Genomic DNA, 21,858 nt, shown 5'->3' with positions numbered 1-21,858 from the left:
CTGAACTTGACAATGGCACGGCCTCCAGTATACTGCAGTCTTCTTTAACATACAAAAATCCTTTTGAAACCTCCCTTTTCTTCACCTCCCAATTCCCAAGTATAGAATCAGCCACAGCTCACAACCCCGGCCCACCAGCTCTTCCCGCCCACCGGTCCGTCCTGGATTCTTAATAAAACCATCTTTTCCTACCAAAGACGTCTCAGAACTTCTTCTTGGTCGTCGGCTCCAGACCTCACCCCACCAAACTTCACATATATTCGAAAACCCCACCCTTTGGTCCCGAACATCCGGCTATCAGTTTTTGCATCTGGACTCTGAGCCTCGGTGGGAACTTGGTGAGAACTTTCTCTCCTCTTCCTCTGCTCTCATTCCAGGGGCCCTTCAAGGAAGATGGTCCTACTGGTACGCTTTTGTGTCGATTGCTCAGACCGTAATCCTCTAGTCCTTGGCTACTCTACGGGAAGAAGAAAGCCTTGCCATTTGGCTGGAAGTCAGTACCCTGGCCGGGTTGGTAATAAGGCCCAGAAACTTGATGCCCTCTCTTTATTCCTGTCAGTATGCAAAACTGTCTGTCTTGGGCACGGGACAGCCACCAAAGTCATCAGGACGGCTGCCCATCTTAAGACTCTCGTGTGAGGTTTCCTCCTGATTGATTTAATCTGATCTCCTCCACATTACTGGTCTAGCTGCTTCTGGCCGCGGGACCTCCACGGACAGCCACTGAAACCAGTAGCTGATTGAACTAAAACCCAGCCAGGGGCTGTTTCCTAGGGAAGTTGGCTACAAGGACTACGTGTGTTGGAATGTCGCTTAGACCATGATGGATTTTTATCTTTACTGGTTTTCATCAGTGTCCTCTACCAACTACTTAAATTACAAAATTGGGTAATTTCCCCTTGTAAAACTTTTCTAGTGTTCTCCATTAAAAATAGCAGGTTCTTCAAGGCAAGGTAAAATAAGGCGTGACCTTCACGGCATGACCTTCAAGGCCTGGTAGTTCCGTCCATATGGCAGCACCCAGCATCATCTAGGATGCGATGGGTAAGTGGGGGAAGAGCAGGCCTCCGTCCTACAGAGGCCTTTAATGGCTGCAGTGATCATAGCGATTTTGTTCAGGGGGACGCCTTGGATCACTTTGATACCAGGAACCTCTGATATATCCTGTGTATGGGATGCCACCTGGGAGTCAGGGGGGATTTTCTAGGTAATGGACTTCCTTTAGCCTTCGGTGCCCAAGGAATCTCCCTTAAGATGCCTTTTAACCCACTGTAAACAATTCAGATAGAAAAATTTAGGAAAGGAATGATCCCCTGTAACACTGCATGGCCTCAGTGGGATCTGTAGTTAGCTCTCCTGCGGGAAAGAGGATAAATGGACCCAGGGTAACTTCATTGATCATACCTAGACCTTCATTTCTCTATGATGTGGGAAACAAAGGGAGAAGAAAAATTATTGAATTTCTTTACCACCTACAGCCCATTGCCAAGTCCTTGAAACAGGCAGAATGACCCTATTCTAGGGACTCAACTCTTAATACTCTGCTAAAAGCAAAAGACAATCCTAGCCTGAGACTGCCTCCCACCCCCAGGATCTTGTAAGTTTACTTAAACATATAAAAATTCCCTTAGAAATGTCCTTTATCTCTAAATTCCCCAAGATACAAGTTGGCAATCACCCCCCAAGCATTTGGCCTATGGATATACATCTGAAGGGTCTCGTGACTAAGTTTCATTAGATGGTAATAAATGACCTTTTCCCAGCAATAGTGAACCCCCTCAAGGTCCTGGAAACCTCACTTCCAAAATTCCTTAGAGACTTATGCTCTACTTAACCCCCTCCCAACTTGAAAGTGTATGACCCCGGTGCAGCCCTTTCTGCCTACAGGTCCTGTCCCCGTATTTTAATAAAACCACCTTCTTGCACCAAAGATGCCTCAAGAATTTTTCTTGGCCATCCGCTTCAAACCCTAACCCTTTTCCTACATCACTCTACACCAGGAACCCCACTTAAGGGCCTCTTGCACAATGTGCTTGCCTGAAGGTGTCAGTCAAGGTGTGGGCGAGTAAACTCTCTTGAGGTGTTGGGTGATAGTTATCTAAACAGGCCTCCTCCGAGTGAACCCCAATTGCTGGAGGAAACACAGGCCATTCCTAGCAACGGGGACTCTGACTCTCTCACTGTTCCTCCCAACAGATGTGGGGGCTTCTCCCTCATTAATTTCCCAGGTTAATGGCCACAACTGGAGCCAACTGTGGTTGGTCTTCCTCGGACAGGGACTTCAAGGAATATTCCCAAGCAGCTGCGGAATCTCCCTTTGTGTTGGGGGAAATTTCCTGTCTTCTCCGGCACACATGCTGCCTGTTCCCCACTCAACTGGCGGGAAAACATGGCGTCTGCTCCTCTGTTGGAGCAGATGAGCTCTAAAACCCGGAACTTTGCCTCTTCTGCCTCCCCCTCCCCCATCTCCTGGTTCTGCCCCACCTTGGGTGTGGCCTGCATAACTGGCTTCTAGACAGTCCTGCTTGCCCCCTGCACCATTGACTCATCCTCCTCCCCTCACAGTCGGGGATCATGAAGGACCGCCTGAGACAGAAGGCCGCCCACTCCTCAGATTTCCCCACCAGAGTCTCAGGTGAAACAAAACAGAACAAAAAAACATCAATGGGGAACTAATTGATTGGCTTTTAGGTGGGCCCAGATGGAACTGTTTCAGCATTTAAACTAATTTAAGTTTGTTGGTTTAAGATAGACCTGTCTTCAAAGTTACCAGCATCAAAGGTGAAGCTTTCATTCTGTTGGGGTTTACTAACGGGTCGAAAGAGCTCCTGTTATCTCCATTGCAATTTGTCAGTGAAAAGAGGACTTCAGGTGATGCTTAATCTTGTCTGACTCAAAGTTTTCAGGGGTGACTGTTGAGATAGCTTTCAAAGTCTTTGGTAACCTGAAACGTTCAAGTTTTGCCAGGATAATAAATGTGATTGAATTTGTGGGACATTTAGGTCTTTTCCAAATCGGATAAAGTGTTAAAGTCTTGAGTACTGGACGTAGGTTTGTGCTCTTGACAGCTTATTGCAATAAACTCAGGATAAAAAACAAAACAAAACCTCAGGATGTTTGAGTCTGTTGATAAACGTGCTTTGTGCTTGACTGACTCACCAACTTGCCTTCTAAGAATTCTGGTGTGACAATTGACAGTTCGTTACTACTTAGTTTTCACTGGAGACAGGCTTCTAAGACTGCAAAATTCTGCTAAATTTTATTAAGACTGATGGAAATAAGGGAAACAGTCTGTAGAAAAGGAAATACGTAAGAAATAAGGAATGGGAATGCATTTGTATTGAAGGTAGAAGGAAGTAATTGTTTCCTAAATAAGACGGTGGTTTGGAGAGAAACGGCTTGGGACAAAATCTGAATGCGAAATGGAGTTGTAGAAGGTTTGTGCAGGGCAATCTTTGGAAAGGAATTTTGGGTGTGGCAGAACTGACTAAGATTAGAATAAAGGGATTTTAAAATTACGGAAGCATGGGCGCCTGGGTGGCTCAGTGGGTTAAGCCGCTGCCTTCGGCTCAGGTCATGATCTCAGGGTCCTGGGATCGAGTCCCACATCGGGCTCTCTGCTCAGCAAGAAGCCTGCTTCCCTCTCTCTCTATCTCTGCCTTCCTCTCCGTCTACTTGTGATCTCTCTCTGTCAAAAAAAGAAAAAAAAAAAATTAAAAAAAAAAATTACGGAAGCATAAGATTAATTCTCTCTCAGCTCAAAAGACGTGGGAATTTTCTAGACTCTGTTGGTCGGCTCTTGATAAAATGTAAACAAAGGTTTTTTTCCTCTTTTATCTGCTGGGAAAACCAGTTTCTATGTTTTGTCTTTATCAGGTCTTCAATTACTCAGTTAAAACGTCTCAGTGTTAACAACTATAACCCTATGTATTTGCCCTTGGTATCTCTTGTCACCTTGGTTAAATAAAAAATAAATTTTGAGTTTTGTTAGGATCTGTAATCCTATGTAGGCATGTACTATAACTTTCCAAGGTTTTAACTAACTTCCCAAGATTTAAATTATAAATGAAGTCTTTTGAACTCATTAGGCCTCTGTATTTGGTATGTTCAATTAATCTGGAAGGACTGTTTAACAGATAAGCCTTAGGTTACATTTGGGTAAATGCCCTGTTCTAGAGATGATAGGCAGTTCCTAAAGTTTTAATATGTTCTGTATAAGACTGTTGGGTCCCCCCAAAATTGGGTACCCCAATAATGGGTCCGTGATTAAAGGAGCGAGACTGATACAAAGCGAAGGTCAAGCAAAGCTTTATTTCGCGCCAAGCATCAGGATCATACCCACCATCAAACAGACCAATCAGGGCCGCCCCTCCAGAGAGGACGACCCCTCCCTGCTTTCCAGGCTAACCTTTATAGGGCAAAGGCCATGTGGTTGGGCCTGGCCACACACAGGTGGCCAATGAGATTGTAACACACACAGGAAACTCCACAGTGATGCTAGGTGACCAATTGAATTACAATTTACCCTAGTAGACATTTGAACCAGCCTATCACACCTTGGTTAGGATTGGCGCCAAAAGACTCCCAAAGGGTGGGGGCCCATACTCCTTGGTAGCTAGGAGACAATATGCGCACCCACTGATTGAATACCTCCACCTGGCCTGACCCACCCTTGTACTTGGACTTTGTTACCTGGGACTGGTTTCCCGGACTTGCTTTTAAATAAGTTCCCCCGGGGGGGGGGGGGGGGGGGGGGCGGAGGGACAAGGTCAATTTAAGCTTTACAGCAAAATGGCAGTTCAACTGGGGTGGGGCTGCTCTGGCTGAATAGGCCCTTACAAGACCATTAATATTCTGATCATTAAAGAGCTGTGCATCACAGAAATACCCGGATTTCTTTGTCAGTCATGTTGTTACCTCATCAGATCTTAAACCTTGTCCATTTTTGAGTCTTTTGCCATTCACAGTAATTGTTCCATCTTCAAGGAAATTTTTTTAAAGATTTTATTTATTTACTTGACACACAGAGAGAGAAAGAGAGGAAGACAAGCAGAGGGAGTGGGAGAGGGAGAAGCAGGCTCCCCACTGAGCAGGGAGTCCGACACAGGGCTCCATCCCAGGACCCTGAGATCATGATCCAAGCTGAAGGCAGACGCCTAAGGATGGAGCCAACCAGGCGCCCCAAGGAAATTCTTAAAAAGGACTTTTGACAAATGCATTTTCTTAATATAGTTAAGATCCTAAAACTGAAATGGGTGAGTACTTCCAGAATGAACCAAAGCTGCATTCAAACTAAACAAGAAATAGTAACATGGGACTATGTGAATTGGGAAAAATGATTATAGATTTGTTTTGTTTTTTAAGATTTATTTATTTATTTGACAGAGATCACAGGTAGGCAGAGAGGCAGGCAGAGAGAGAGAGAGGGAAGTAGGCTCCCTGCTGAGCAGAGAGCCCCATGTGGGGCTCGATCCCAGCACCCTGGGATCATGACCTGAGCTGAAGGCAGAGGCTTTAACCCACTGAGCCACCCAGGCACCCCTTTATCTCTCATATTTATCCTAGAAGCCGCCTCTATTTTTTTTAAGATTTTATTTATTTATTTGACAGAGAGAGAGAGATCACAAGTAGGTAGAGAAGCCGGCAGAGAGAGAGGGAGAAGCAGGCTCCCAGCTGAGCAGAGAGCCCGATGTGGGGCTCAATCCCAGGACCCTGAGATCGTGACCTGACCCTAAGTCAGAGGCTTAACCCACTGAGCCACCCAGGCGCCCCCTGAAGCCATCTCTATTGATGTGCAATTGTAAACGAAGGTTTTGGCCAACCATACCACAGCCCTCCTGGTAAAAGGAGACCACCAATGGATGATGGGAGGCTAACTTTTTTTTTTTTTTTAAGATTTTATTTATTTATGGGGCGCCTGGGTGGCTCAGTGGGTTAGGCCGCTGCCTTCGGCTCAGGTCATGATCTCAGGGTCCTGGGATCGAGCCCCGCATCGGGCTCTCTGCTCAGCAGGGAGCCTGCTTCCTCCTCTCTCTCTGCCTGCCTCTCCGTCTACTTGTGATCTCTCTCTGTCAAATAAATAAATAAAATCTTTATTAAAAAATTTATTTATTTATTTGACAAATATCACAAGTAGTCAGAGAAGCAGGCGGGGAGAGAGAGGAGGAAGCAGGCTCTCTGTGTAGTAGAGAGCCCGACGTGGGGCTTGATCTCAGGACCCTGGGATCATGACCCAAGCTGAAGGCAGAGGCTTTAACCCACTGAGCCACTCAGGCACCCCGGGAGGCTGACTTATTAAATGCCAATCTACACTATAGATACGCCTGAATCAGTACTTAAAACCTGTTGAACTTTAAACCCAGCTGCCTTATGCCCGGACCTGATCATCGTAACTTCTGCAGAGCATAACTCTTCAGAGGTGTTGATCCTGCTCGTTTTAGTCAACTAGATCTAAAAGATGCCCCTATTAGGGGCGCCTCCGGGCTTGGAGGATTATTATGGTCAACTATTAAGTGTGTCTTTCTTGGACTTCTCATTCTTATGGCCGTACTAATCTTAATCTTCTTTGATATCTCTCCGCTGGGTGCGAGACCCCATCCCTACAATGACTTCACGACAGATGACACTTAGCGCCCTCAGAGAACCTTGACTTCAGCTCTCTCCCCCTTTCCTAACTCGCCTGTGCATTCCCCTGCTGACCAGTGCTGACCCATAGGTAGGGACATCTCTATACCCCTAGTCAGCAGGAAGAGGTTACAGAAGATAAGACCTTCCACCTTCACAGCCTTAAAGATTTAAGGGTCAAAACTGTTTAAGGGAGAAATGATGAGGGAGCAGAAGGCTGGCTGAGGACAAAACACAAGCTAACACCCTGTCAGCCGCCCCCACCCCACTCCTGGGTGGGATCTGTGTGATTCGTGTAAGAAGCTCCCAACTATCTCACTGTTAATGCCTTGCTAGAGGGAAAACAACCTGAACCTGACAATGGCAAGGCCTCCAGTATCCCCAGTCTTCTTTAACAAACAAAAATCCTTTCGAAACCTCCCTTTCCTCTCCCAACTCCCGAGAATATTCAGCCACGGCTCACAACCCCTCTTTCTGCCCACAGGTCCATCCCAGTGCTATAGTAAAATCACCATTTTGCACCAAAGCCATCTTGAGACTTTATTCTTGGTCGTTGGCTCTGGATCTCACCCCACTAAACCTCACCCGTATTCCAAAACCCCATCAGGATCATGACCTGAGCCAAAGGCAGACGCTTGGCAGACCGCTTCGGGACTGAGCCTCTGGGTGCCCCCTACTGCAAACTTTCATAAAAGCAGGGACACCTGTATACAAACTGTCCGCCTGTGAAAGGTGTCCCCGGAGAGAAATAATCAACAGCTGCGACCTTATTGGGAGCTTTCAGAGTATTTATGGAGCCAAGTGTGCGGGCGCAGGCTTCCCTCCCCACCTTCTCCGGACTCCTCCCTGCTGTGCCTCACAGCCCTCAGAGGCCCCCACCCCAATCGGAGAAGGGACTCCAGGTCTGCAGAGCTCCACCTCCCTTGCCCCTTGCTCAGGGTGTGCCCTCCTGTCCCAGGGGCAGGGAACCCTCTCTGCCCCTGCATGCCTCCCTCCCCCTACATGCCTCTCTTCCCATGCCTCCCTCCCCCTGCACGCCTCTCTCCCCCTGCACGCTCTGCAGAGAAACGGCATCACACAGGCCTACTTTCTGGTTTATCTGTTTTCTTCTCTCTGCCAGCGAGCCCCTGGGGAGTACAAGGCGGGCAGGGTTGTCCTGCTGACGGCTGCCTGCCCGCACCCAGCGCAAGGCCTGACGTGTGAAGGGAAAGCCCCGGCCAGGCCTCGCAGCAGCCCTGGGAAGGGGCACAGCACCCGGCAGACCTGCGAGGACTTGCAGGCCCTGCGAGCTCAGGAATGGCACTTACACAACCAGTGTTCTTGTATTTACATTTCAAACTGGCACCACATGGTTAAAGCTGAACGGTAGCACTCCTGCTGTAATTTTAAATTTTCTCTGCTTACAGTGACATTAAAGAGCAAATAAACACAAACGGGAACATGGAAGAAGGAAAATGCTCTCCGTCAGTGCCTCCACATTTTCATTGCTGCTTGCTGACGAGTGGGACCACGATGAGGTAGGAAGCCCCATTCCTGGGGCAGGAGAATTGAAGTCTGGAATGCAGCTGCTGGAGGTAACACTTGACCTGGGTCTTGAAATGTATAGGAGTCTCCAGGCAGATCAGGCCATCCGAAATGAGCAGAAGGAAAAGCAAAGCTCCTACCTGGGCGTATGAACACATGTCTTTGTCTGGCTGCTGCGCGATCCTGGAATTTGTAAGAAACATGTGCTTGGTCTTCATCCACAGTTCCTGGCCCACAGCTCCCAAACCTTGGGGTCTCCTGGCCAATAAGAGCAATGGGGGTGTCTTTGTTATAATGTTTGGTCCCTTGTCCTCAGTTCCTAGGGTCACTTCAAAGCCATAAAGATGAAATTGTTGTCGAATGAACCCCTTTCCACCCCGAGTGGGTTTCTGTTGACAAGATGACTTTCGGGAGGCACATAAGGATGGGCTGATGCCAGGGGAACCGACCATGTGATTAGAGGTTGGAAGTTTCTGTCCCGCCGCCCCTTAATTTCTGGGGAGGAGGATGGGGCCGGAGGTTGAATCAGTCACCAATAGCCAATGCGCTGATGGATTATGCTTAGGTGAGGAAGCCTCCATAAAAGCCCCCAGAGGAGGGGACTTGGAGAGCTTCTGTGTTGGTGAACCACAACGCATCTGTGTGCCCCTGTGCCCAGCCACAGACTCCACAAGGACAGAAGCTCCTTACTTCCTACTGCCTATGTCTTCATCTGGCTGTTGCTTTCTATCCTGTAAGATCCTTTGTAACAAACTAGTAATCTAGTGAGTAAATGGGTTTGCCAAGTTTCTGTGAGCTGCTTTATTTAGCAAAATAATCCACCCCAAGGAGGGGGGTGTGGGAAGCTCTGATTTATAGCCCTTTGGTCTGGAGTGCAGGTGAGAGCCTGGACATGTGATGGGCAGCTGAAGGGGGGCCAGTTTTATGGGACTGAGCCCTTAACCTGTGGGGCCTGGGGGTGTCTCTGGGTAGACGGTGTCAGAATTGAATTTAATTGTGGGATAGCCCATTGGTGCAGTTGGAAAACTTCCCCCACAACGCGGCTTTGGAATTGGTATACGATTGTTAGCTGCGGTAACCAAACATTTAACAAAATCCCATAAACCAGGTGGCTTTAGCAACAGAAGTTTATTTCCTCAGAGTTCTGATGGCTAGGAGTTCCAGGATCCAGGTGCCAGCATGGCTGGTATCTGGTGAGAACCCTCTTCCCTTGTAGGTGACCATGTTTCACTGTGTCCTCACGTGGCGGGAAGAGAGAGACAGACAGAGGTCTCTGGTGTGTCTTCTCACAGAGGCTCATCCCATCATGAGTCATACTCGAGACCTCATCTAAGCCCAGTTATCTCCCAAATGGCCTCCTCTCCAAACACCATCACGCTGGGAGTTAGGGCATCAATATATGAATTCAGGGGCACGATCCAGTCCATAGCAACATAAAGGAAATGTTTGGGGAACAGTGAGTAGGTCTGTAGGGTGAGAATAGGTACTGAGTAGATAGAAGTGAGAAGAAAACCAGTGTCAGGTTATAAGTGTTTGGCACTGTGCTAAGATTTAAACTTCATGTAGGAAATCCAAACCCTTGAAGTACAATCAGATGTGTTTTAGAATGAAACTCTAACAAGTACTACCTGGTGTTCTAAAAACTGATATAATAGTAATGATTGTAAAATAATATTCTGATAAAAATCAGGAACTGTACCTGCTGGATGGTTTAGTTAGACTATTACAGCAGCAATCCAAAAACTGGACCTATGATCTATAGGTGCTAGGAAGGTGTATCTGGAAAACCCGTGAGAACCACGCTTAGTAATCTGGGGAATCCAGGAAGGTCATCATGTACAACATTAACATGTAGGCACTGTAGCTTTCATATTATAAATAACATTTAATACATGAAACATTCCATTTACAAGAGTGACTAAAAATATAGTATCTAATAGGAAACTTAGCAAAAATGTACAAGACTGTGTAGTAAAGGACGAAGATCAGTAGGCTTGGGGTGTTCAAACCCAGCACATTTCAAAGAAAACAATGGCCCTTGACTGGCTCTTGGCAGACGACAGACCTGCAATTTCCTGGGCACAAGGCTCAAGTGAGTTTTGCCTGCGTTGTCACTTGTCATTACAGGGAGGATTAAGTGCTGTCTCTGGGACTTCTCTGAAAGAGAACAACTGGAAACTGCCATCTGGTTTTTCCTGGACTCCCCTTGTGTATTTTTTTTCTTCGCTGATTTTAATCTGTATTCATTGGCTGTAATAATTTGTAACTGTGATATAACAGTTTTGCTGGGTCCTGTAAGTCCTTTTAGCAAATCATCAGAACCAAGGGTGGCCTCGGGGACCCCTGACACAGTTGGTGTCCTAAGTGGGGTTTGCTGTACTGATCCTGACTCATGGAAATGGAAAGAAAAGGAAGTGGGAAAGGAAGGGCGAGTTTCCTCTCTGGTATTCGGGTAGCTACCGAATTACCCAAGCTGTGAAACAGTAGCCATGCTGTGATCAATTACTAGACGTAAATGTTAGCAACGTAATTTAGGACTGATAGTCCCAGCTCCTGAGAAGCTGCCTCCCTCGATATGTAAGGGAATCCAGAACACCAAGAAACAAGCTAAATACACAAACTCTTCAGTGGTTGTCTGCATGGAGAGTGGGTGGTCCTTTCTGAAGGCCTGACAAGATGGCAAAAGTGGAGCAGGAGAAGAAGTGCATCTTTTACAAGTTCACCTACCACGGCCTGGACCTCGGCCAGCTGCTGGATGTGAACCCACGCAGGTGATCCAACTGTCGAGCACCCAGTCGTGGCAGGGGCTGAGCTGGGGCTTACAGAGGAACCAGCACTCACGCTAAAGCACCTGTCCAAGGCTGAGAAGGTGACTCCCCTCAAGGAGAAGCCAGAGGTGGTTAAGACATACCTGTGGGACATAACCATCCTGCCTGGGATGGTGGTCAGCATGGTGGGTGTCGATAAATACATAAAATCTTTTTTTTTAATTTTTTTATTTTTTTAAAGATTTTGTTTTTATTTTTTTGACAGGCAGAGATCACAAGTAGGCAGAGAGGCAGGCAGAGAGAGAGAGGAGGAAGCAGGCTCCCTGCTGAGCAGAGAGCCCAATGTGGGGTTTGATCCTAGGACCCTGAGATCACGACCTGAGCCAAAGGCAGAGGCTTTAACCCACTGAACCACCCAGGCACCCCTGTTATTACCATTTTAAACCAGCTAAGATGATCTTAAAATCTAAATTGGGGGCAGGAGAGGGGAAGAGAGAGTAGCCAGGATATTTTGAAAAAGAACAGCAACTGGGGACCTCAGGTATTAAAACGCAGTGTAACGCTTAGTACTGAAAACAGTGTGGAAATGATCTATGAATAGACAGCCACATGGCACAGAATAAAAAGTCAGAAAATAGTCTCAGATACATACAGAATTTACAATTTGATGAAGGTTGCATTTCAAATCCATATGCTGCTGGGAAAATGATCCATTTTTAGGAAAAAAAGAGTGAATCCATATATCATACCATACATAGAGGCTACATTATAAATGAATCTAACATTTCAATGAAAAAAAAAATCATAAACCTTACTGGGCTATGACTTGGAGTGGATACAACTTTTTAAACGATGACATAAAGCCCAGAAACTCTGAACAGAAACAGAAATGCTCGCTACCTTTGGCTCCATTAAAGTGGAAAACTACTTGGTAAACATCCCATAAACAAACTCAAAAGACAAATGACAAACTTGGAAAATGTGCAACTTATTTTATAATTAAGGGGCTATATCTTTAATATATAAAGAGTTCCTATAAATCAATGAAGACTAATACCCAAGAGAAAACTGGGCGAAGGACATGGATGTTCTCAGCGCCTGAGTGGTTTTTTTTTTTTTAAACCAAGGAAATCTTTTTTTTTTTTTAAGATTTTATTTATTTATTTGACAGAGAGATCACAAGTAGATGGAGAGGCAGGCAGAGAGAGAGAGAGAGAGAAGCAGGCTCCCTGCTGAGCGGAGAGCCCTATGCGGGACTCAATCCCAGGACCCTCAGATCATGACCTGAGCCGAAGGCAGCGGCTTAACCCACTGAGCCACCCAGGCACCCCTGAGTGGTTTGTTTTGCTTGCATTTGCCATGCTTCATGCAACCTGAGTCCAAGGAGGGTGAGAGAGAGTTTGAGGCCAACTTGAAACCTTTATGCAGCCTGGTGTCAATCATAGCTGATTTGCATCCTGAAGAGAGCTACTCAGCTGAGCACAGACGATGTCCACTAAACCACAGGTGATCTTCAAACTTGTAAGTGAGCAAGGAAGACTTGCTGAGAACCCAGGAGCTGGGGATGGTCTGTTTATCAGGGATACCGCAGCAGTAGCTGACGAACGCACCCATAAGAACACATTACGAGAATTCACTGCAGCATTTTTTGTTTCTTTCTACAAGGAGTAGATCGAAAACTTCAATGTCCACCAAGAAGTGACTGAATTAATTAATTATGACACATCCATAAATGGGTTTGTCTGCAACAAAAAAAGAGTGAAGAAGCTCCATGGTTACCGACACTGAAAGTTCCCCAGGATAGCTGCTGATTATCTGTGTGAAAGAGGTAAAGGGGAAATGAGAAATCATATCAACTTGTGTATAGGCTAAGACAATCTCTGGAAAAATAAAGTAATAGCTGGTGTTTCCTGATGGAGGGAATGGAAGCCTGGTGAATAGGGAGATATGAAGACTGAAGTTATTTGTAAATGGAGATTGAAAAATAAATCTGCTAGTCAACAAACTTATTTGTTACTAAGTTACGAGAAAATTAGAAGTGAAAAGACCAAGGAGAATTTTTTCAGAGTACGCCTTTAAAAAAAATTAAAGCAGTATTTGAAGCAAATCATCTACTTGGTTAATTTTGCAAACTCCATGTACAAATGCCTCTAGTTTTGATAAGTATCTGTTCAGCAAATTCTGGTGTTCAATCAGAATAATATCGTACACGAGTCAAAGCTTAATTATTGAGAAATGACCAAGCAACTTAGTGACAAAGAGTTTGTGTGGGTTTGTTCCTTGTTATCTAGTTTCTTGAGGTGGGAGTTTAGATCACTGATTCCAACATTTCTTCGTTTCAAACATAAGCAATCAGTGCTATAAATTCACACACGAATGCTGCTTTACCGGCATCCAACGTTTTGAGGTGCATTTTCATTTTCTTTCATTTCAAGATGTTTTCTCATTTCCCTTGAGATTTCTTCTTTGACCCATGGGTTATTTAGAGGTTGGGTTGTTTTGTTTGAAAGTGTTGGAGACTTTCCATTTATCTTTCTGTTACTGATTTCTAGTTTATTTTCATTGTGGTCTGAGATCATCTTTTGTATCATTTCAAATCTTAAAAAAAGGTCTAAAGGCTGGTTTTGTGACTCAGGGTAAGGTTTATCTTTGTGAATGTTCTGTGTGCACTTGAAAAGATGTGTGCATCTGTTCTGGGGAGGACTGTCCCATAGATGTTGACTGGTTCCAGTTGGTTGATGGTGTTGGTTGTTTCCTCCATATCTTTGCTGATCTTCTGATACTAGTTGTATCTATTACTGAGTGAAGAATGCTGAATTCTCCAACTATAATCTTGGATTTGTCTAGTTCTCCTTTCAGTTCCATCATATTTTGGTTCTATATTTTGAAGTCCTAGTGTTAAGTCTCTGTGCATTTAGGATTGCTACATATTGAAGTGGATTTTTTTTTAACCTTGTGTCTTTATCCTGGTAATTCTGTTTGCTCTGAAGTCTATTTTACCTGTATCACTATAGCCACTCTATTTTTGTTTACACGATATATTTTTTTCAGAATTTTACTTTTCTTTTTCCTCCATCATATATTTAAAGTGAACATCTTATAGACAGTGTATAGTGGGGTCATTAAAAAAAAATCCATTATGACAATCTCTGCCCTTCAGTTAGTACATTTATACCACTTACATTTTATGTACTTATTGGTAAGTTTTTATTTGGGCATTTAAAAAAAAATTTTATTTACTTATATGACAGACAGAGATCACAAGTAGGCTGAGAGGCAGGCAGAGAGAGAGAGAGGAGGAAGCAGGCTCCTTGCCGAGCAGAGAGCCCGATGTGGGGCCCGATTCCAGGATCCTGGGATCACAACCTGAGCTGAAGGCAGAGGCTTTAACCCACTGAGCCACCCAGGCGCCCTTATTTGGGCATCTCTTATATTATGTGCTTTTTATTTATTATAGGATTTTCATTCCTCTGTTTCTCTTTCCTACTTTCTTTTGGGCAATTGAAACTTCTTTAGTATTACGTTTTAGTTTATCTGTTTTGAACTCACTGTTTGTATAGGTTTTTTTAGTAGTTGCCATAGGGATTGTAATATGCATACCTAACTTTGTCATTCTATTTATTTATTTTTTAATTTATATTTATATTTTATTTTTTAAAAGATTTTATTTATTTATTTGAGAGAGAGATCACAAGTAGGCAGAGGGGCAGGCAGAGAGAGAGGGGGAAGCAGGCTTCCTACTGAGCAGAGAACCCAATGTGGGGCTCGATCCCAGGACCCTGAGATCATGACCTGAGCTGAAGGCAGAGGCTTAACCCTCTGAGCCACCCAGGTGCCCCTATTTTTTTTTTAAAGATTTTATTTATTTATTTGACAGAGAGATAGAGAGAGAGCACAAGTAGGTAGAGCAGCAGACAGAGGGAGAGGGAGAAGCAGGCTCCTCACAGAGGAGGGAGCCCGATGCGGGACTTGATCCCAAGACCCTGGGATCATGACCTGAGCCGAAGGCAGCTGCTTAACCAACTGAGCCACCCAGGCGCCCCTTTGTCATTCTATTTAGAGTGAAAATTTCCCTACCTCAAGTATAATGTAGATACTTTACCATGTCAATCCGTTTGCTCACCATTCAATGTTACAGTTTTCTTGTCTATTCTATCTACGTGCACTAAAAACCCTATCAGACGGGGTTGGGGGGGGATAGTCTGTTACAGTCACCCATACTGTTGCCTTTCCATCAGCCCCGATGCTGCCAGATTCTTGCTGATATCATACCCCCATTGTCCAAAGGCCTGTCAGAGCAGGTCTACCAGATAGAAATTATCTTAGCTTTCCTTCATGGGAGAATGTCTGTTTCAACCTCATTCCTGAAGGATATTATCTAGTAGTTCTAGAATTCTTGGGTTGACATTCCATTCTTTTGAAAAATATGCTGCTTTGGGCACCTGGGTGGCTCGGCCAGTTAAGCACCTGCCTTTGGCTCAGGTCATGATCCCAGAGTCCTGGGATCGATTCTCTCATTGGGCTCCCTGCTCAGTAGGGGGCCTGCTTCTCCCTCTCCCACTCCACCTGCCTGTGCTCTCCTGAAAAGAAAAGAAAAATACGCTGCTTCCATTGGTCTCCATGATTCCAGATGAGAAATCCTGCCATGTGCATCTTTGTTCCTTTGTAGATAATGCATTTGCTTTCCTCTGGCAACTTTCAAGATGTTTTGTCTTCCCTTTCAGCAGACTGGTTGTGATCTGTCCAGGCATGGATCTCTTCGGGTTTGTCCTTTTTAAGGTTTGTCTGATGCATCAGGGGTCTCCAAGGCCAGCCACACCCCTAGATTCCCTCTAGCAGAGATTTGCTAGGACTCAAGACCTCAGCATCCAATGAGCTCATTGCTGTAAACTCTGCTGGCCAAGGCTGCCAATGCCCGGGCCTAGACCACCCACATCAGCCTGCTGGGTGAGGGCCCCCACACCATGGCTGGACGCGTGAATGCCTAGAAGGGCAGGGGAAAGCCCAGATAAAGTCCTTCCTGAGGAGAGCGGGCAGCCAAGGCAGAAGCTTCTGTCCTAGGAACCTTCAGACACCAGGCAGGAACCTCAACATATTTTTAAAGAAATGGCATTTCAAGCAAGCCAAACATTACTATTGAAAATGGAATTGTCATTAATCTATAGCATTTAGCATTCTTGTAGTTCTCCCCAGTTTACCTGACTGGCTATATGAAGACCACTTCACATCCCATGTGGATGTATTTGTGTAGTGTGAGTTACACATAGGCTGTGTGTGTAGACCACATGTACATGTAAGGATACTTTAGTACTCGTGTGTTACACGTGCTGTGTGTGTAGACTACTGCACATGTAAGGATAATTTAATTCTCATGTCAGTGAGACATCAGATAAGGGAAGTCTCCTAAAATATATAGAAAAAAATAATGGATCCTAGAAAAAAAAAATTTTTTTAAGATTTTATTTATTTATTTGACAGAGAGAGATCACAAGTAGGCAGAGAGGCAGGCAGAGAGAGAGGAAGGGAAGCAGGCTCCCTGCTGAGCAGAGAGCCTGATGCGGGACTCGATCCCAGGACCCCGAGATCATGACCTGAGCCGAAGGCAGCAGCTTAACCCACTGAGCCACCCAGGCGCCCCCCCTAGAAAAAAAATTTAAAGAGGCATGTGCGAACCATGCATTTCAGTAAAGAATAGGCCACATTTAGAATTCGCATTGTCAAAATGCACACTCTTAATTCATGAATATCTGAGTTGGTAAGCTGAAGTTTAAAAGAGTCTTCAACTAAAAAAAAATTTTTTTTAGTCTAATTTATAATAAACCCAAAAATGTGGTTTCTTTTATTTCTTTTAGGTTTTATCTTTTCAAATGGGCGGCGTGAACATTCATGGTGTCTTTGAAATGCAAACAGGTGCAGAAAAATGCGGTAGGCCCTTGCTTTCCCGTCATCCTGGAGGAGTGTTGCTGATTCCCTACATCCTTCCCCATTCTGAGACTCAGTCTTCCCAAGTTTTGTCAGTCTGGCGTGAAAATAGTATTTTGCTGCTTTGATTTGCAATTCTGAGACCACAGAAGGGATGCAACTGAGAACACTGGGAAGTTCAGTCTGAACGTCGAGTCCTAGTGGAGTGTGGACATAACCCTGTTGTGAGCCTCCTTGGAGACGGATCCCACTGCCTTCCAGCCGTGTGGCTCAGAGGCAGGCCGCCCAGCCACATGGGACAGGCGGGACTCACTGAACCCTGGTAGGAAGCAACCATTCACCACTGACAAGCAACCATTCACCCGCTCACCTTCCTAGTCGAGCCAGGCCCTCGCCCACCCATCCGCCACGCTTGCGCTGGCTGGCGGCGACTCTGCTGGTCCCAGGGGGCATCGAGTTCTTTCTCAGATTCAGAGACTATCTCGGCAGGTTTTGTCCCCTCTACTCACACCCACAAGGCATCCATGCAAACTGCATGGTATGCACTCCCGGCGCCCCTCCTAGAGAGAAGGAGGGCCACCCGAGTCTGGGACCTGCCTGGGGACTCTCCCGCTTGGAGATGGTCCCTAAGGAAAGTTCCCCCCGCTCAGCTTCACACCCGGGGTGCTGCTTATTTGTACTTGGCAGAGGAAATGGCTTTGGGAACCCGCTTTGGTGTCAGAAGTGGGTCAGGTTTCCAATGCTGGGGACATGCTGGGGATGAGGGTTGGGTATTAAATGGTGTCTTGTCCCTGCAGCTGGCGCTTCGGGGCTGGGCGGACTTGGCGCTCACGTTCTCTCTCCCAGGGTCGTCACCGGAGCCCGGCTGGGGTTGACTCCCAGCCCAGACTGCACCGATAGGAGCCCCCAGCAGGTGGCCCAGGGAGCTCCTTCGAGCTCCCTAAGCCTCAGCCTCCCCACCGCTCGGAGCTGACCGCAAGGCCTGCCCCTCAGCTGTCCGTGGGGTTCCGCTGGGCACCTCACCATGGCGCTGTGGATGTTTGCCTTCTCCCTTTGGGGGCGCAGCACACCCAGGGGCCAAGGTGGCTGCCGGCCTCTGCTAGCTTTGGGGCCCTGGGCGCCCCGTGTCACCTCTCTGAGCCTCTGCAGCCCTGCCAACAGGACCTCCCCACTCTGGGGAAGGGCCCCGAGTTCCCGTGTCACCGTACCAGCGTTAGGCTAGTGCGGCGTGAGCGCTGCTGGCTTTGAGGGGTCTTACCGTTTGGTGCCACCTGTGGAGGGGAACTGTGAGCCCGTGTGTGACTGACTGATTCGTCAGGGTGACCTTGTTTTGGCCCTCTGGAAGCAATGTTGGGAGAAAGGAAGTGTGTCCCCCCAACTCCTCAGCTGGACCTCTGTCCTGCAGGGGCTGAACTCAGAGGCCGGTAGGCCCTCACAGAAGCCTGAGTCTTGGGGGGACAGGAGAGCCTGTGCTGGCTGGGTCAGGGGCCTGGGTCCAGAGAGTGGCTGCCTGTCCCTGGGCATGAATGCTGGGGGCTGGGGACCTCACGTGGGTGCCAGTCAGGTGTGTGTTGCCACAGTCACATTGTAGGTGAGAAACCCCAGGCTTTGACTCACCACTGTGCAGGGCTGGGTTCCGTGGGCAAGGACAGCTCTGGGAGGAGGCTGGCACACATCAGGCAGGTGTCACGGCCCAGTCAGGGGGACTCAGAAGGCTGGGTGTGTCTTAGCACACACCAGAGCCCAGCAGACCCATAACTGTCCACCATGACCCATTCCCTACCCATCTCTAGATGTGCATCCTGCTGTTCCCAGGGCCCCGGCTCTGTGTTCTTGCCACCACTGCCTCTCCTGTTCCCCTGGCACTGACTGCTGGGTCATCACTGTGCAAGCTGTAGGATGTGGAGTCCAGGGCAGACTTGGCTCCTTGGCCCTGCAGGGGCCCTGCTCACAGCCATCCAGGCAGCCGGTACTAATCACGGTTGTCCTTGCAATGACCCCCCACCCACCATGTGGACCAAGACCATTCACTGGCTTCCATCTTTGCACATTCTCTTCCCACAAGCAGGAGAATGTTTGTCCCGCTCTTCCTATAGCTGATTGCCCCTCATTGTCAAGACTCAGGAGCCTCTCCCTAGGAAGGCTTGCCGCCTCTCCAGGTTGCTGTAGCACCTTTGCCCACCTCTACTCACCTCTGCCGCCCTGCTCTGCCCTCCACTACAGACCTGTGGGGTTGCCCTCAGGCTTCTGTACTCACCCGTGCGGACCCCACCCCTGGCCAGATATTCTGCTGTCCAGGCTGCAGGTGCTGTCCCTCGAGGGTGCTGTCCCTCCCCGGACTCCTCCTGCCCGTTGCCGGGGCTGGAACCCCTGATGCTGGTGCCTGCAGATGGCAACCCGTCCCCTCCCAGCTCCCGGGGGCTGGGGCTCTTCCGTGTTACTGGCTTTGGTCAGTAAATAGCAGCTTGGACTCGCGGGTATTCACTAAAGCAGAATTCACTGTATAGTCAGAATAAAAGGAATATTCGTGGGTTAAATCTGACTCCATTTATTTTGTTGCTCAAATGATTGCAGCTGTGGCTGTGCTGGGAGCCGCTCTACACCGGTCCCGAGCCCTCCTGATGGCCCCACTGTTACTCAGAGCGCGTCCTTACTTCCCCGCCTCGGCATATGCTTCAGCCTCATCTTGTATTCTAGGGGGTCCCTGAGGGACAGCAGGGCATGGTCACAGGGTCTGAGGCACAGAAAGTTGAGGTCAGAGGTCCCTGGGGGACAGGACATTATGGTCAGGGGTTCATTCTGGCTGGGCTGCCTTGGGTGGCAGAGGTACAAGGCTGGCAGCCTAAGGCGGATGGGGTCGGCTGCCCTCCAGCTCAGCCCCCAGGCCCCTTTCCCATGTTACCGGTGAGGCCTCAGCAGACAACTGGCTTCCCTCACCCAGGCCAGGCCCAGTGGCCACCTCCACCCTCCCTGCTGCACCCTCTGTGTGGGCCGCTGTCTGGGGTGCCCCTGAGGTTGCCTGGGGAAGGGCTTCTTGCTCAGAGACCTCCCGTCTCCAGGCTGATGGGTGAGCATCTGGTCCCGGGTCCCCTAGGAGAGGGGCTCCCAGGCCCTGCCCCGGGGACAGCCAGCCTTGTCTCGTGACCGCCACCACAAACGGGGAGATGGGCTTCCCGTCAGGGCCGCCGGGATCAGACGGCACAGGTGTATCTGTCCTGCTGCTTTTAGGGAAGCCGTCGCCACCCCACCCTGGGGAGGTTTTCTGCATCACTTTGGCTCACAGAGACCTTCTGGGCCCAAAACAGCCCTGGAAGCGTGTCCCTAAATTCCTGGCTACCATCCTTTAGAGAGTTCTGGGTTTGTCACAGTGCAGAAAAGGTGGCGTTCACGCGTGCGTGCTCTGTCGCGTGCAGTGGGTGCGAGCCCATGCGTGTATGTGAGCACACGTGTGTGCCCACGTGTGCCTTCCTCCCCAGGCCATTAGAATGGGAGCCCCAGAGCCTAGCTGAACCTGTGCGGAGGTCAGTGAGGCAGGAACCCAGGACAGAGGGCTCCAGCTGCCCTATCCAGAGGTGCCTTCCCGAGGCATCTACACACCTTGGCCATTCTCCATCTGTGAGTAGAACTACTGATCCTCGCCCCGCTGAGGGCATGTGATGACATCCTTCTGGGGGGGCCTGGCCCCCACCAAGTGTTCAGGGCCACTGAGCCTTCGAGTTTCCGTATGTAAATCTTCAGTCATCAGCTCCTACTCGAGTTACGCTTCACACAAAAGAAGTTTCTTCGCAGTGGGCTTGTATCTAGGCTGGGGCCCACAGCCCTTATCCCTGCTTGCGGCAGGCAAGTGCACAGATTTAGAGCAGGTCCCCATCCCCCACCAGCAGGGGCTGGGGGAGGGGTGAGAGATCGGGTCTGTGGAGGGGAGGCAAGCTCCAGGTCACCCTTCTGCAAAGGGTCAGAAGCAGGGGTGGGGGGCAGATACTGCCAAGAAAAGGAGGTGTGTCCAGCGCCCTGGGGAGAGGACTGTCCTGCCTTTTAGGCTCAGGTTGACACAGGGGACGCATCCTGGGGCTGGACAGTTGCCTGGATGTTTTCAAATGCAGCAGATAAATGTTTGGAACTGACGTATTTCTGCCATTTCTCATATGCTGCAGGAAAACCATGCTGCCCCAACCTCAGCCAAAGACACATTTTCGTTGCGGGGGTTGAACAAAAAAGTCAGCTGTGGGTTTAAGGCCCTGGGATGGCGTTACCTGGTGGCACCTCGATGGGGTGGGGGGCTGCTGGGCCGCACTTGGGGCTGAATCCAGGAATTGTGGCTGTGCCAGATTGGGAGGGGGCCTTTCTCTGAGAGGCAGTGGGGTGAGAGTTTTGGATGAAAAGATCTGGATTTGGATGACATGCAGCCCCTTTGGGAAGTGCTGGCAGGCTGGTGGTCCCGTCTTCCCAGCCTCTTCCATCACGGCAGCGTGGAAAGAAGGGACACCTGTGTTCAGGGCATCTTTGCAGAGGGGCTCCACGGCCCCCACGGTGGCCTCCTCCCACTCTGCCACACACCCTGCCCACTAGTTAATGCCACGTAACACACACCCGTCAGTGCTTTGGGAGCTGATGACGCGGCGTTCTTGCTAGACCACAAGCCTGGGTTTCTATCTGCACATTTCCCGGCCCAGGAAAGGCCACATCAGGACATTTGGGGCTGTCTCCAGAGGACAGGACAATGGGTCCAGCATTTCCTGGGCACCAAGAGCCTCACCCTGGCTGTGGCCTCCTATCTCTGTTGCTGCAGGCTTGTTGTCGCATGTGGGCACGTGTGTGTGTGTGTGTGTGTCCCTCAATGACCGGTCCAACAGCTGGCCTAGGGTGAGCGCCCATGTCTAGTAGGGCCCTGTGTCTGCCACACACACATATCACACACAGCCTCACACACATGCAGCATCACACACAGAGCATCACACACACACAACCTCACACACACAGAACATCACACACACACATCACACACAGCCTCACACACACA

The 21,858-nt window shown here is 48.4% G+C and overlaps 1 long non-coding RNA gene across 1 annotated transcript; it reads left to right on the top strand.

Annotated features, from left to right (window-relative positions):
- Positions 1-2,524: 2,524 nt before the first annotated feature.
- LOC125083397 (uncharacterized) lies at positions 2,525-8,512 on the top strand. The gene is made up of 2 exons (XR_007122263.1): positions 2,525-2,635; positions 8,031-8,512. It is a non-coding gene; the product is annotated as an uncharacterized LOC125083397 (long non-coding RNA).
- The last annotated feature ends 13,346 nt before the right edge of the window (positions 8,513-21,858 follow it).

Source organism: Lutra lutra, chromosome 13, assembly GCF_902655055.1.
Source record: "Lutra lutra chromosome 13, mLutLut1.2, whole genome shotgun sequence".
NCBI classification, from domain to species: domain Eukaryota; kingdom Metazoa; phylum Chordata; class Mammalia; order Carnivora; family Mustelidae; genus Lutra; species Lutra lutra.
This window is presented reverse-complemented; position numbering and strand designations above follow the sequence as displayed.